Source organism: Boleophthalmus pectinirostris, unplaced genomic scaffold (genome assembly GCF_026225935.1).
Source record: "Boleophthalmus pectinirostris isolate CB_2022bp ecotype Guang Dong unplaced genomic scaffold, ASM2622593v1 HiC_scaffold_21, whole genome shotgun sequence".
Taxonomy (NCBI): Eukaryota; Metazoa; Chordata; class Actinopteri; order Gobiiformes; family Gobiidae; genus Boleophthalmus; species Boleophthalmus pectinirostris.
Window position 1 is genome coordinate 5,202,762 of NW_026571175.1, and position 15,346 is coordinate 5,218,107.

General features: G+C 42.3%; 1 pseudogene; it reads left to right on the forward strand.

Moving 5' to 3' along the window:
* The first annotated feature begins 3,606 nt into the window (after nt 1-3,606).
* Nucleotides 3,607-15,346, forward strand: part of LOC129410145 (zinc finger BED domain-containing protein 4-like) — a 33,250-nt pseudogene continuing 21,510 nt past the window's right edge.

The following is a 15,346-nucleotide window of genomic DNA, read 5'->3' on the forward strand; positions in this document are numbered from 1 at the left end:
CATCTAACGTGGTCTGCTGAAACCTCGCTCCACTTGTTTGATTAAACGATTTGGGGGCCTCAACAGAGTGTAATGCATTTAAGTGATATTTTAGACTCGTAAAACTCCGGTGATACGACAATTCAGCATTGCGGTGGTTACAAATTACTATTGCTCTGTGGACTGCGCCGTCTGGAAGGACTTTAAAATTAAAATGACCACGTAAAAGTTGCGTACCCTTCTCCTTCTCCATGTTTTTAACCTGCCTTCTTCTGTTTTCCGGTGAGCGGCGCAGCAGTAAGCAACATCCTAGACTCGCTCGCAACTGACTTTTCAAAATAAAAGCCAGTGACGTTTAGAGTAAAAACAGAAATAATAAAAACTGCGTTAACAGCGTTAAAATAATTGTGGAATTGAATAATTAATTCATTAGTTAAAGCAAAATTAACACGTTAATGTGCCCAGCCCTAGTTTTTATACAAAAATAAAAATGTTACTGTTACAGTGTATCCAAAAATAAAGAAAAAAAAAGAACCTTTCTTTACATTTTGTCAAATTTCATTTCAAAATTCTCACACAAAAAAACAACTTAACAGTAGGGGGGTGAGGTGAGGGAGGTGTCAACAGGGGTGTGACCCCCCCCCCACACACACACACTAACACACCCCAAAAGGACAAATGATGTATGAATCAATCCATAGCCTCGTTGTTGGAAGTCAAAGAGTCCACACACAGTCCTCTGTGATCTCAAACAACAGGGCTACAGAGGGCCATGACCATGTGTTCTCTCCAAGACACACTCCCTGCAGGTGACACAAAGTACTGGCAAAGGACGTCCCGTTGTTTCTTTGCTTCTTCGATGGGTTCCAGGCTTGGCCCATGGAAACAGACTGAAGCCCTTCCCTGTGTCCCAGCGCTGGCATACAAGAACTTGTAGTTGGCATCAACTACAGCCATAAGAATGATGGAAAACCAAGATTTATAGTTATGAAACATGCTTCCACTCTTGGCCGGGGGTTGAATGAAGATGTGTTTCCTCCTAAGCAGTGTGGAAAGTGCCACTTGTCCGCGAAGTCTTTGGCAGTGGCCTTCCACTCAGAGTTAGTCGATGGTGTCTTTGGAACACATGCAAAAGTGATACACAAAATGAATCTCTGGTGAATTGATGGTTTTCATTGCTTAACCACCCACTCAAACTGTCACAGTTCACTTTACTTTTTGATTACACATTTCACAAAGACTGAATGAATACATCCAGAAATCAGAGAAATGTTTCTATTGAAAATGTATTGTTTAATTAACTGATGGGACATTTTAATAATGTGTGAGATAACAGCTACCACCGTGGCTTTGATCTGTTTGACCTGTTGCCCTCAGGGAGGTGTTACAGGGGCATCAGAACAAAGAGAAACAGGCCATGAAGTGAAATTTACCTTCAAGTAATCTTCCCGCAGTACAGAGGTTAGGGCTGTGCATATTTCCATCACAATCCTGCTCACTGTGGTGCTTCCAGTTCTGTAATGGAAACTTAAAGAGTTGAAGATTTCATCTGTCAAAGTGAAGAAAGTGTTAAAGATGTTCATTTTGTCTTAGATACTTTAACTTCTTAGGTTCTTTTTAAAGACAATACAGTAAAGTGTATTTACCTTACTGACATGTTTCGGCTGCTAGCTGCACCTCATCTTCAGAACTGTCCTAAGACAGGTTTTGTTAGACAAGCGTTTTCTGTGTGCATATGGTGACGCAAAAGTGTGTGGAATCAGGTGACGCTAGGTGGTGATGTATGTGACGTAAACATGTATGTGACCTGAGCGGATTTGACCAGAGTTCTGAGTCTTGGGCAGTGTAGACGGAAACACTACGGTGGACCATATTCAACTTTTCCACTCTGGAGGGTGGTTTCAGATTTTTGTGTTTTTAAGCCCCAAAAATGACATCACCATCTAAACGAAAGGCACTTCCGACAAAATGTTTTGTTGTTTTACCCGCAAGTGTTCTCGTGTAAACTCGTGTGTGTGGCCTCATGTGTGTCGTGTCTGTGTGACTCTGAGCTGCTCTGTCAGATTGTAACCACCAAACATCAGCAACACTACAGCAACATCCTATAAAACAGACAGATCAGGGACAGACAGAGTAACGGACACAGAGACGCAAGATACTCAGGAAATAGCGCAATAATAATTAAATATAATTATAACTCACCTTTCGTAAAGTGGTAAAGTGCAGCATCTCATCCACATTATCTATAGAATTTGTCCTCGGCAAATAATGACTCCAGTCCACAAAGCAGCTCTGTGAATCCAGTTTGAGGCATTCTTTAAAAGTCAAAAGGCGAGAGTATTTCCTCACGTGTGTTTGTTTAAATCCACACAGCGCACGGATCGAGGTGAAGCTGCAGATTAGCGACAGTGACTCTACCTCTTGTGGACTTTATCACCAACTTTCTATGCATTAAAAATCATTTATCTGAAGTTTTGAACCACATTTCAGAAATAATAATAACACAGTTTCAGATATATATAAAAAATAACTCATATAAAATAGCTACAACTTAAATGTCAAACCGGAGCAACTGGCAATAGAGAAAACAAACTGTATAGGCTCATGATATCTGCACTACTGTCCTATAGTGACCTGGACCAGGACTGAACCAGGACTGGACCAGGACTGGACCTGGACTGGTGCGCCCGTGTAGAACGTCAGGTGACTGCAGGTGAAAGAACCGGCACAGAGCTCCGCGCCCCACGGGGTTAAGAACAGCCGTCGCGCAATTGCACTTGGCGGACACCCTGTTCCACGGGCTCGGGGTTCTTGCATTCTCTCAAGGCCAATTTTAATCCTGGTTTAGTCCTAGTTTAGTCCTGTTTAAGTCCTGTGTTAGTCCTGGTTTAGTCCTATTTTAGTCCTGGTTCAGTTATGGTTTAGTCCTGGTTTAGTCCTATTTTAGTCCTGGTTCAGTTATGGTTTAGTCCTGTTTTAGTTATGGTTTAGTCCTGGTTTAGACCTGGTTTTAGGCCTGATTTAGACCTAGTTTAGTCCTGTTTTATTCATGGTTTAGACCTGGTTTAGTCCTGGTTTATTCCTCTTTTAGTCCTGGTTTAGACCTGGTTCACTTTTGGTTTAGTCCTGTTTTAGTCCTAGATTAGTCCTGTTTTAGTCCTGTTTTTAATCTCAGAGCGAGACTTGGTGGTCGCAGTTATGACCCGCTGCAGTCTTTGAGATCGGAGACTTTAAGTCTCATAAGATTCTCCTCGTGTCTGTGGCGTACACTTTTAGTTGCACGTTTAAAAATTATTTAAGTGTGCGGCAAGTTTTAGTCAGTTCTTTGTGGTCAGGTTGTGTTCAAATACACTCCAACAAAGCTTCAGCCAGAGCAGCGCCGACAGTTCACTTCACACCAAGAGTTATGCAGCATTGAACCTGTAGAAAGTTGTGACGCCATCTTAAACCCAGCAGCAACAGGAACAACAGTTAGAGAGAGTCTTCGTGGTTGGTTTTGGTTTGAAAGTGAAAATAAAGACGTGTTTGAAAAGAGAATATTTGGTTTGTGTGTCCCTGCCACTCGCGGGCGTTTGGAGAGGCGCTCGTGCACATCTCCACACTGCATTTGAATGAAGAGCTGTGATAATGGGCCCGGCGTCTCCTCTCAGCTCCACTCTCACACACGCGCGCTCGTCATTAAGCAGCACGCCGCGGCCGTTTAAAAGCCCAGTGCGGGACTTTACCCCCGACAAAAGCACCATCCATCCAGGTACTCACCCGACAAGGGCTAAACTGTCACCGGAAAAGAGGAGAGAGAGGATGGAGAGTGAAGAGAAGAGCGGGGGGGAGGAGAGAGAGAGAGAGGATGGAGAGAGGAGAGGAGAGAGGAGGAGAGAAAACAGAGGACAGAGGATGGAGAGAGTGGAGTGGAGAGAGAAGAGGAGAGAGAGAGGAGAGGAGAAGAGGGGATGCAGAAGAGAGGAGAAGAAGAGACAGGTAGAGAGATGAGAAGGGAGGATGCAGAGGAGAGGAGAGAGAAGGCGTGGAGAGAAAGAAGAGGAGAGAACGAGAGGAGAGACGAAGAGGGGATGCAGAAGAGAGGAGGAGAGGAGAGAGGTAGAGAGATGAGAAGGGAGGATGCAGAGGAGAGGAAGAGAGAGAGGATGGAGAGGAGAGAGAGGATGGAAAGTGAAGAGAAGAGTAGAGGAGAGCAGAAGAGAAAGGAAGAGAGGAGGAGAGAGAGATGAGACAGGATGGAGAGTGAAGAGAAGAGCAGAGGAGAGAGAGGATGCAGACTAGAGGAGAGGAGAAGACAGGATGCAGAGGAGAGGAGAAGAGAAAGGAGGAGAGAGAGGATGGAGAGTGAAGAGAGGAGCAGAGGAGAGGAGAGATCGAGGATACAGAGGAGAGGTGAAGAGAGGGAAGGAGAGGAGAAGAGAGAGGAAGAGAGGATGCAGAGGAGAGGAGAGAGGATGGACAGGCAGAGGAGGAGAGAGAAGAAGAGAGCAAGGAAGAGGAGAGGAGAGCGAGGATGGAGAGAGAGGAGAAGAGCAGGAGGGAGGAGGGGACAAGTGAGGATGCAGAGGAGAGGAGAAAAGAGAAGAGGTGGAGAGAGAGGAGGAGAGATGATGCAGAGGAGAGGAGCTTAGGTCGAGGAGGAAAGGGAGAGAGAAGAACAAGGAGAATAGGAGAGGGGGAGAGGAGGATGAGGAGAGGAGGAGAGAGAGAGAAGAAGAGGAGAACCAGGGCGCCACGGCAGTTTAAAAGCCCAGAGTGGGAATTTACCCTGAACAAAAGCACCATCCACCCAGATACTCCACTGACAAGAGATAAACTGTTACAGGAAAGGAGGAGAGAGGAGGAGAGGAGAGAGAGGACAAGAGGAGAGAGGGGATAGAAAGAGAGGAAAAGCGCAGGAGGGAGGAGAGGAGAGCGGATGAAGAGAAGAGAGAGGAGAGGAGAGAGAGGATGGACAGAGAGATTAGGAGAGGAGAGAGAGGAGAAGAGCAAGAGGGAGGAGAGGAGAAGAGGATGCAGAGGAGAGAGGAGGCGAGATGGAGAGAGGAGAAGAGCAGCGGGGAGGAGGAGAGGAGAGAGAGATGATGTAGAGGACAAGAGAGAGGAGGCGAAGGGCAGGAGGGCGAAGAGGAGAAAAGGGGATGGAGAGGTAGAGAGAGGAGAAGAGAGAGCAGGAGAGGATGCAGAGGAGAGGAGAAGAGAGTAGGAAAAGAGAGAGGGAGATTTTTCAGTCTCAGTTTGGACGCTCTTGTTCCTGACACTGATGTTCCTCATCCTCATAGCAGCATGGAAGAATTTTGCGAAACATCTTGGGTTCACCAGCTATAATCAACACTAGTTCAATCAGCACAGCGCTACAAGTTCATTCTACTCCAAGTCTTAATGCAGAGATAAACTATTTGTTTTGACCAGACAGAAATGCTGCTAATGGTACAACCATGTCACCAACAAACCTGCAGACTCCCGGGTTTCAGGACAGGTGTTGGAATTCAAGAAGAAAATGTAAAAAAAAGGTAAGACAGTCATGCAACAGGATTGTAAGTCAGCCTTTTAACGCAAGGGAGCTCATTCTAACGCCAGGGTTATCTGTTCTAGTCTGACGAGCAGAGTTAGCCATGCTGAAGACGTTACACTTCACATTGTTAGCTATCAAACCACACACCATATTAACAGTTAGTATCCATATGTTTGCTGCTAAGCACACTTTAATGTTTGTTTTTGTCATGCTGTCTGTATGTTTACATTCTGTTCTATATGTTTTTTGTTTGTTTTTTTTTGTTAAGAACAATGATGCCAATGAATAAGACTATTCTGCTTCCACTAGTGTTTCGGGACTCGCTTTACAGATATCAAACAGCATCTCCAATAAACACGCAGGAAGCTTCTTGCTGTTTTGGACATTTATTGAAGAGTTTATTGTAAAACTGTAACATAAAAAAATTAATGCATTTTACAATTATGTATTCACATTTAAACAAACAAAGAATAAGTAGAACTACATAAAACAATGTCTAGCTGTTTAATAATTCAGTATATATGCATAACAATAACAATAGTATTTGTTGGACTTCATCAAAACGTCTGTAAAACAAACAATTAGCATCATGCTAACAGTAATGTAAATTTACATAGGCATGCTAACGCTATTAGCATCTTCAATTTTACCAGGAATCTGAAACTATAAAACAACCCAAAGTGCCCCATAGAGTGAGTTAACAGGTCATAACATTACAGTACTCACAGACAGATATTTTTCATGGGCCAAAAGACAGTTTACAGGAACTAAACACACAAGAATAGCTGAAAAGTCTAGAACAATAGAGCGGCTACGGTAGCTCAGAGTGGACAAAATAGACAAACTCAAAACAGAAAAATTCTCCACTGGGGGCAGAACAAAGACCTTCAACAAGGATGTTATTTTGCTGCCATCTGCTGATGACAGCTGCGTTGTGAGACAAGGCACGGAAATAAAACTTCACCAGAAGGGATTCATATAAAAATATTTATTCCTGATGATGTGAGGTAAGTATTGTAATGGATAAGAGTCCACGGTCTTGTGTTGAAAGAAGTTAAAATAAACGATCATGGCCATGTTTCCCAAAAGCATCGTAGGCGTCTAAGTAGTACGTAACTTCACACATAGCAACACTTTGGAGTTTACAGACCATTTCCCGAAAGCTTTGTTGATTAAGGGACCGTCATTGTGTCATGAATTTTCATATAGCCTAGGCCAGAAAACATTTTAGATGTGTCTAACAATTCTTGAACACGTCTTTATTTAAATCTCCAATATGTATGGCTATAGCATCAGACCCACTCTTGTGTCCACGGACCACTGCGTTGCAAGAAACCACTTTACAACAATTACTCTGGACCACATGTAGATTAACAAGTGATCTCATGTAAGCAATGAAGGTTTCGGGAAATGGTCCATAAACTTGTAAGATGTTGCCATGTGTGAAGTTACGTGAGCATCTTCGATGCTTTCGGGAAACGCTGCCCAGTACATTTACATACACTTAGAGAAATTCGACTTGTTTTAGTCCAGTACCTCAGCCGAACTGGAGTTTTTGTACTCGGACTATTCGTGCCAACATAAACGCTCCTAATACTCTGATTGGATGACTGTGACAAGTTTTATGCTGATAATTGAAGTTCCCCTGGTAAATATGTGTGGCCTAACATCAGTAGGAAAGTGCCCATACAGCATCTGATAGTAAAGTTGCCTGACAATATTGCTCAAAAAGTTGTTTAGTGTATGATTACCTTAAGTCGAGATTAGTGTGCAAGTAAATGTAGTGACAGTCATTCGTTGTTCTCCTTCATGTTAATTACATGTTGTATCACAAAACCTTCTTTATCTACTCCAGCTTACACATCCTCATGGCCTGTGGGAATAGGCTGGTTGCCCCATCACTGTCTGATGCCCAGAAGATGGATGCAAACCTCATTCAGAAAGTTTTCAAAAAGGCAACTTTATATCTGAGGCCATCTGTATCAGGTGAAGTAAGTGTGCTGTCCTAGACTCATTTTTGGTTCTGTTTTTTTATAATCCTCTTGTTTGTCTTTATGATTTCAAACTAAATTAATTATTGTTTGTCGTAGTAGTAGTGAGAGCTCAGAGGCAGAAGAGGACACTGCGATGGATACTAGTGTCACTAAGACCCCGTCCTGCACTGTTACTGCGGACCATTCTGCTAGCAGCCATCATGAAGCACCATCTGAACAACCATCGACAAGTGGCCAGGCTAGACTCCGCCCAGAAAGTGACTGTGGGACACATAAATATAACTGAAGATTCTGAGGAAGAGGATGATTTGTTTAGTGCTATTGTAGCCAGCATTGAAGACCAGACGTGGTTACACCCTTATCATCAGAAGGCCCCCTAGTCAGGATTTCACTGGTTTGTATACATTCTGTGCTAATGTAGAAAAAATTTAACTGTTTAAGCTACTGCTAGAATGGCCATACTTTGTAAGTGATCTACTGTACTTGCTTTTCTTCTCTTAACTGTACATCTAAAGGTCAAGTTAGTTCTTATGTACATTAACATACAGTCCATGGTGTTTAATAGTAAGGTTATGCTTTTATTTTGGTGACTTCCTGTGTGAGCGGAAGTGAAGGTAAAAATGTTAGCTTGGTATACAGAAAACACGCAAAGTAAACACAGCAACATTAGCAGTGAAAAATAAAAACAACGGTAAAAGCTTATATAAAAAAAACTAAAAATATCAACAGTCAACAGGGGAACAAGGTTTGTTTTATTTGTGAATGTACATATGAGCTTTTTCTTATTACCTCCGCCAAGGAGGTTATGTTTTTGCCGGCGTTTGTCTGTTTGTCTGTTTGTTTGTTTGTTTGTTTGTCTGTTAGCAACATAACTCAAAACGTTATGGACCGATTTTGATGAAATTTTCAGGATTTGTTGGAAATGTGAAAAGGAAGAACTGATTTCATTTTGGGGGTGATCCGGAAGAAATCCTGGATTCTGGATCACTTTGAAATTTTAGTCAACATTGTGGTAAATGGGGCCAAAAATTTTGTTTCTCAATATCTCGGTTAATTATTGACCAAACCCCATGAAATTTGACTCAGGGATGGACAATGGGATCCTCTTTCATATTCCAAAGGCTGATCTGGATCTGATTCAGAAGATTGATTTTATCGCAATTTATATAAAAAATGGGGATAGTCCTTGGCGGAGGTCTGCGCTCTCTGGGTGCTTTTCTAGTTTGTATTGAATTAATGTTAAAATGGATAATGGTTAAACAATGTAATGAGCTGGTGATGCAGCGATCTTATGGTAATGTATGTTATTTTGTTGTTGTCTAGCTCTTATGTTGGTTCTCTGACACGGCATGGAAAAGATTAAAAGTCATTTAACCATCAGTTCTGGCCTCAATTTGACTGGATGCTACAGTACGTGAGGACAAATACTTCTATGCTGGTACAGCTATTGCTGTCAGTTTGGTACATGGAGGCCCACCACCTTGTTTCCTATCAAATACACTCTTCACGTGCATTGCAGAGGGACCAGACATGTGCAAACCTAAGCTTGATGACATTACAGATGGTGATCTGTGTGAAAAGCTGAGACAAGTCTGTGGTTCTATCAGTTACTGCACACACTATACTATTCTCACACTCTACTTTCCCAAGTGGTTCACCGTGTCCAGGGACCTTTTGAAAGGTAATTTTGTTGCATATGGTAATAACACAGGGTGGGAAAGTGAAGGCCAATTATATTTCTTCACCTTTTCAGCCCCTGCTGGTTGCAAGTACTTTGCTGAGAGTAAAAGAAAGTACAAGAAATGGGGCAAAGGAACTTCTTTAGTATTAAAGTTGGGTTTTTTTTGGTTTGTTTTGTTTGTTGTTTTTTTCTGCAAAATCTTGTGTTGAGGTTCAGAGATCGGCTGAAAACTATTGGTGTCCTCCAGAAGATTCAGCCATATCCAGAAGCTTTTCCTTCGTTTGTTCCCTGCTCTGTTACACTCTCATTCATCTCACAGCTGACTCTCTGGACGAACTGTTTGAAATTCACTGTTCAGAGACCAGAAGCAACAACAGATCTGATGAGAACAGGATTGTGGAGTTCTGGGGGGATTTTCTCCAGGATGCGGAAGGTGAGTGAAATTTAGTTATCAATGGTTTTGAAGGCACCGTCCCCTAAAGCATCAATTGTGTGACGTATCTCTTCCATAGTAGTGTCATTCACATGAAAATCATTATCAAGGAACTTCTATGACACTCTTGAATTGAAGTTCAGGAGGTGTTTCACGGTAGGCAGTACCTTGGGATTTGAGAGATGCAAAGACACAGTTGACCCCTGTGATGTCCTGGCTTACTTGTCTGATAACACCTGTGAACCACAGCTGGAGCAATGTCCTGTACCTTTCAGTCGACAAAGCGTGATTATTCCATTGATTACGGAACTCCTCGCTGCCCGTTGTATTTGTGGTACATAAATGTAGTGTAGTGAAAACATATCTAACTTTGACAATGAGTCAATTTAGTTTTGTTTCTCTATAAAAGTGAAAAGTTCTACATAAAAATAAGAGACAACACAATTCAGTTCAGCCCAAAGTCGTTTTATTCTTTGGTTATACACGCTGCGGCCAGCAGTGACACTGCTCCAATGTAACCCTCTTCTGTTCAGGACGAAACGTGCAACCTCGAAGTTTTCAGTTCCACGGTCACACCAGACTCTTGATGGAAGCTCAAAGTTCCGCACTTCCTCTTCAAATAGCGTCAGCACACTAGAACCCCTATTGTTTATTAAGCACTGTAGGTACATAATAGTGCAGCTATACCCGTCCACACATCCGTGAAACACCATTCTCCAATGAATTAACTTGTGGTTTGAATCTATGTGCCTGCAAATAAAGACAGCAAGAAAAACAAAGTCGTCAGTTTAACTCATGGGGGAAATACCTTAGGTAGCCTACAATGGGCACATTAATACACTTAATAATGGCATTATCAAAGTAAAAACACCATAACTCATTTGGATCACGAACATCGTAGGTCCTGCGGTGAATGGCCTGTTGATGACGCACACATTGTCCAGTTGGGTCAATTGCTTGTAGAGCTTTTCGACCTCTCCTGCACTGGATATGAATTCCCATGTGGCGCAGACTGGTCCATACATAGGTCTCACCAGCATTCGGCATATTTTCCAATATCTGTCTTATGTCTGACAGTAGGTTCTCCCAAGACAGTTGAGTGTGTTGAAGTGGTGGTACACCCAGGCGGTGTTAATGGCGGTACAAAGTCCGTTGCCTGATGGCAAATAGTGAGGCTATTCCTTGCCCATTAAGCCCAAGTCCCAAACATAATTCTATCTGTTCTGCTGTCAGATCGTAGCGTGGGCGACCAGTTCTGCTTCTGGTGGTTAGTGGGGAGATGGCAGCTCTTTCTCTAGGAAGTTGTTCGTCAAACTGTTGCAGAACAGCAAATATCCACTGATGTAATTGTTTGAGAAAAAATTGTGCACTGTCTTGCCTCCAAGGCGCCACATTGTCCTACAATGTTTGTGATGTGAAGTATAGTTCTAGCATGGGCTTCAAGTTGACCTGCATTCCTTCTAGACAGTGTAAAATGCGCAGTTTGAAATAACTGCTGATTGGTGACATGTGATGAAAATGAATGAATTAGCAGTTTGTGCATGTTATTAAACACAAAATTGAACTGAATAAAAATAATCGTTATCCCTTTATTGTTGTTGTTGTTGTTTGTTTGTTTGTTTGTTTGTTTTTTATTTTGGTTTTGGAGACAAATAATGAAGAAAATTGTTGATTTTTCTTTTAATTATTTTGGTTTTACTTTGAAAAACGAATGAACGAATGATACATGGATTGAGGGGGAGAGGAGATCAGGTGAGGATGACAGGTGGAGAGGAGAAGAGAAGAAGAAAGAGGAGTACGAGAAAAAGAGAGAGGGAAGTGGGGGAGACGAGGGGAGGAGAAGATAAGGAGAGGTAGGAGAGGAGAGCGGGAAGCAAGGGAGGAAAAGAGGAAGAGAAAAGAAGTGTAGGAGGCATAAATAATAAAACCTGGTTGTGTCCCTGATTAGAAATGTGTCAGTGCAATTATTTTATGTTTATTTTTAATTAAGAACCAAGCGAGTGATTTAACAAACAAATATCACTGCATAATGCGCCCGTCAAAGAGAACGTGAGGTTGGCAGTTCAAATGTGCTGCGGTTTGTCCTTGAGCAAGACACTTTGTACACAGCGTCTACTCCATTTGACAGACAGGACACCGAGTTTACTGTTTATATTTGTATTACACTGTTTTCTCATCTATGTTATAATGTTGTTTCCTCATCACAAACAACAAATCTGGAGTTGTTTTTTGTTTCATTCACACATTTAACACACACACCTTGCAGATTTAGGTTTAGTTCTTGTCTCAAACAGGAAATACCTTGTGATGTCATGTGGTAATACAGGAAGCGTACGAAGCTGTGTTTTTAAACTCCATACACCACAGGTGTCAAACATGCGGCCTGGGGGCCAGATCCGGCCCTCCAAGACCTTTAATGTGGCCCTTGGGTGATTTTCTACTAAAATATTGTAATCATATTTTCTATTAAAATATTGTTAATTTTCTGTGGTGTTTATCACAGCAGTGTCTCCAGTGTCTCTGTACGTGGCCCCTCCCACCAGAGTTTTGACTGTTGACCGTGACACCCTCATCAGCAAAATGTCCAAAATGAGAAAAGTGGAGCCGAGTGCAGGATTTTACAACAAAAACTGAGTTATTCCTATTTGCAAACAAGTTCATGTTAAAATATTGTGTTGAAATTGCATTTTTCTTAAAGTTTCAGGTTGTTCATAATATTATAATATTTTGTAAAAGAAAGAGTTCATCAATTAAAAAAAAATTCTGTAATAGATTTGCGTTTCTCTGCACAAATATTTGAACTTATTGTTATTTTTGGGGTTTATATGACATGAGTTTTCTGATCCAGCCCCTTTGGGATCAAAGTAGGTTGGATACGGCCCCCGGACCAAAATGAGTTTGACACCCCTGCCGTACACCTTCACTAGAATCATTTGGATCATTTCAGACATGGAATTGCAAATCCTTACTGACCAAAATGTAAAAGTGAAATCTCACGATGTGTGTGAAATCCCTCAGTCATCCAGGTAGAATCTGATGAACCAGAGTAGGTTGACATTAGCCTGATTCATCAGCCGATTTCACTTTGTGGAAACTGTCTGACCTCGCAGCATTAGGATTTGTTCGCTCAAAGGTAGGCGGGTACTATTTTTATTTAATCGATCGCTGCTATTTGGTCATGACGTATGTAATGCTCAAAATCCCGTAGGAAGAAGGACAATAACGTCTTTACCCTTGATAAAATTCACCAAACATTCTCTTTGTTCCGGCTTTAAATCCTCGATCTCAGGAATCGTTGCCAGCACAGCATATATGGCTCTTCACTGATTGGCTGGTGCCTTCCATGATTTTTGCACACCGTCTAGTGTATTCTGATTCCTGACCAAGTCGCTGGAGAGAAATAAAATTGAGTGGAGGCACTAGGTGCCGCCAGCCTGGCTTAAGCTGCCTCTTCAATTCTGGTCAAAATGCTGGTGGACACTAGTCAGGCTCGTGCCACCTAGTGCCTCCGCTCAGTTTTATTTCTCTCCAGCAACTTGGTCAGGAATCAGAATACACTAGACGATTTGCAAGAACCCCAGAAGTTGTAGACCGCTCACCAGCCAATCAGCAAAGAGCTGTGAAGCCACGACGTCAAACTCAAGCACCTGTCTGGGTCTATTTTGTGGCACATCACAACCAAATAGCAGCGATTGATTAAATAAAAAAGTACCCACCTACTGTCAAGTGAATAAATCCTAATGCTGCGAGGTCAGACGATTTCCACAAAGTGAAACCAGCTGATGAATCAGACTAGATGGACACTGCCACTGTCCCTAAAAGTGAGACGTTAACTTGAAAACTACTGCTTCATGACATCACAAGGTGGACCAGAGCTTTGGAGATGTTGAAAAACTAATAATCAAACCTGAGAATGAAACAAAACACGACTCCAGGTCTGTTTTTGAGGAGGTAACAACATTATAACATGACTTAAAGCTCAGAAGAGTCAGTTTTACTTACACAGAGATGTTCTTGTTTTGTCTATTATGTTCCACAGTATGGCATTAGAATGATCTGGTATTCACTTATCGTTTATTGCTAAAAAATGAACTGATAAACTTCTATTTCCTAAGCTGGGTCACCTTTTCACAGATCTGACCTGGTATAACTTGCACTGGTCATTTAATGCTGTACTGTGGAACACATTTGGCCCGATGCAGTATTCGCACAAATACGTGAGACGCAGTACTGCTCCTGTGTAATTATCTCCTCCTCTGTTCACACCTGTCTTTTGTCTTCTATTTGTGTCTCTGAAAAACTCTCATTAACTTTTTCACATCCCACCACCAGACAGCTCCCTCTGCACACGCTCATCTAAACCTGAATTATGAACCACACCGGCCTTTTTTTATACTTTCCAACACTTTAGTCTGGGTATTGCAGTATTATTACCACGTTGAGGTCCTATATTATGCAAAACTGAGAGATACAGGGGAGGTTGTGTAGCTTGATTCATCAGCTGGTTTCACTTTGTGGAAACCGTCTGACCTCGCAGCGTTAGGATTTGTTCACTCAACGGTAAGCGGGTGCTTTTTTATTTAACCAATTGCTGCTATTTGGTAGTCACATATGTAATGCGCCGCTAACGGGGCTAACTGGTATATTAAGCTTTTCCCAAATCCCCTAAGAAAAAGGGCAATAACGTCTTTTCCCTTGATAAAATTCACTTCTGGAGAGAAATGAAATTCAGCGGAGGCACTAGGTGTTTCCAGCCTGGCTAGAGGTTGTGAGCTTTAAAGGGACAGTTTGGAATTTTGGACATTTCCTAGTGTTGGAGACGTGTGGAGACATTTTATTTTATTTTTTTAATGTTCCATCCAGTCCTTGTATTAACAGCGGTTGTTGGTGCTTGGTTAGGCTAGTGCATGTCAATGGTCATAGTTATCCTGCCACTAAAAACAGTCTTACCCACTCCACAAAACACCCGAAGCAAATCTATTATTACACCAGACTGTCCATGTAAATGTCTGTGTTGATAGAATAATGTTTGAAATAAAACTAACCTTGCATTGCATGAATTGTCACACGCTGAGGGACTATTTTCTCAAATATCAGTCCGCCACTGCCAAGCTTTCTATCATGAAGTGCAACTCACTGCTGCTGCTCAGACACAAATCCTTCAAATTCAAACTGTGTTGTCTTACCCTGTGTGTGCTTCTAATGCTGCGATGTCGATTTCCTCACATTCTGGCGGCCGGACTCTGACAGGGATCAGCGCACGGATTCACTGACAGCTCCGGGCTGTGAAATCCGTGTATCATTCGTTCATTCGTTTTTCAATATAAAACCCAAAATAAGAAAATGAAAAAACAACAGTTTTCTTCGTTATTTGTCTCCAAAACCAAAATGAAAAAACGGATAACGATTCGTTTTTTCAGTTTCGATTTTGTGTTAAATGAAGAATGGGAAAAACGGATAACGGCCGTTTCCCGTTTACGTGACTTCCGTGACTGCGATGCCGAACTTTTGCACCGCATACGGACTGAATCAGGACGGATCCAGGTCCGAGACCAGACCGAGACCAGAGTGGGACTGAGACCGGGACAGAGCTGCTCCGGTCCTCCGCGCTCAAGAACCGCGGCTGGTTCCGAGGTGGTGCAAAGCCTCTGACTGACGCTTTCACACCAATGAAAATGAATCGAACTAAGAGCTTTTGGTTCAAATTGACCAGGTCCAGGACCAGACTGGGACCAAAGCGGGCC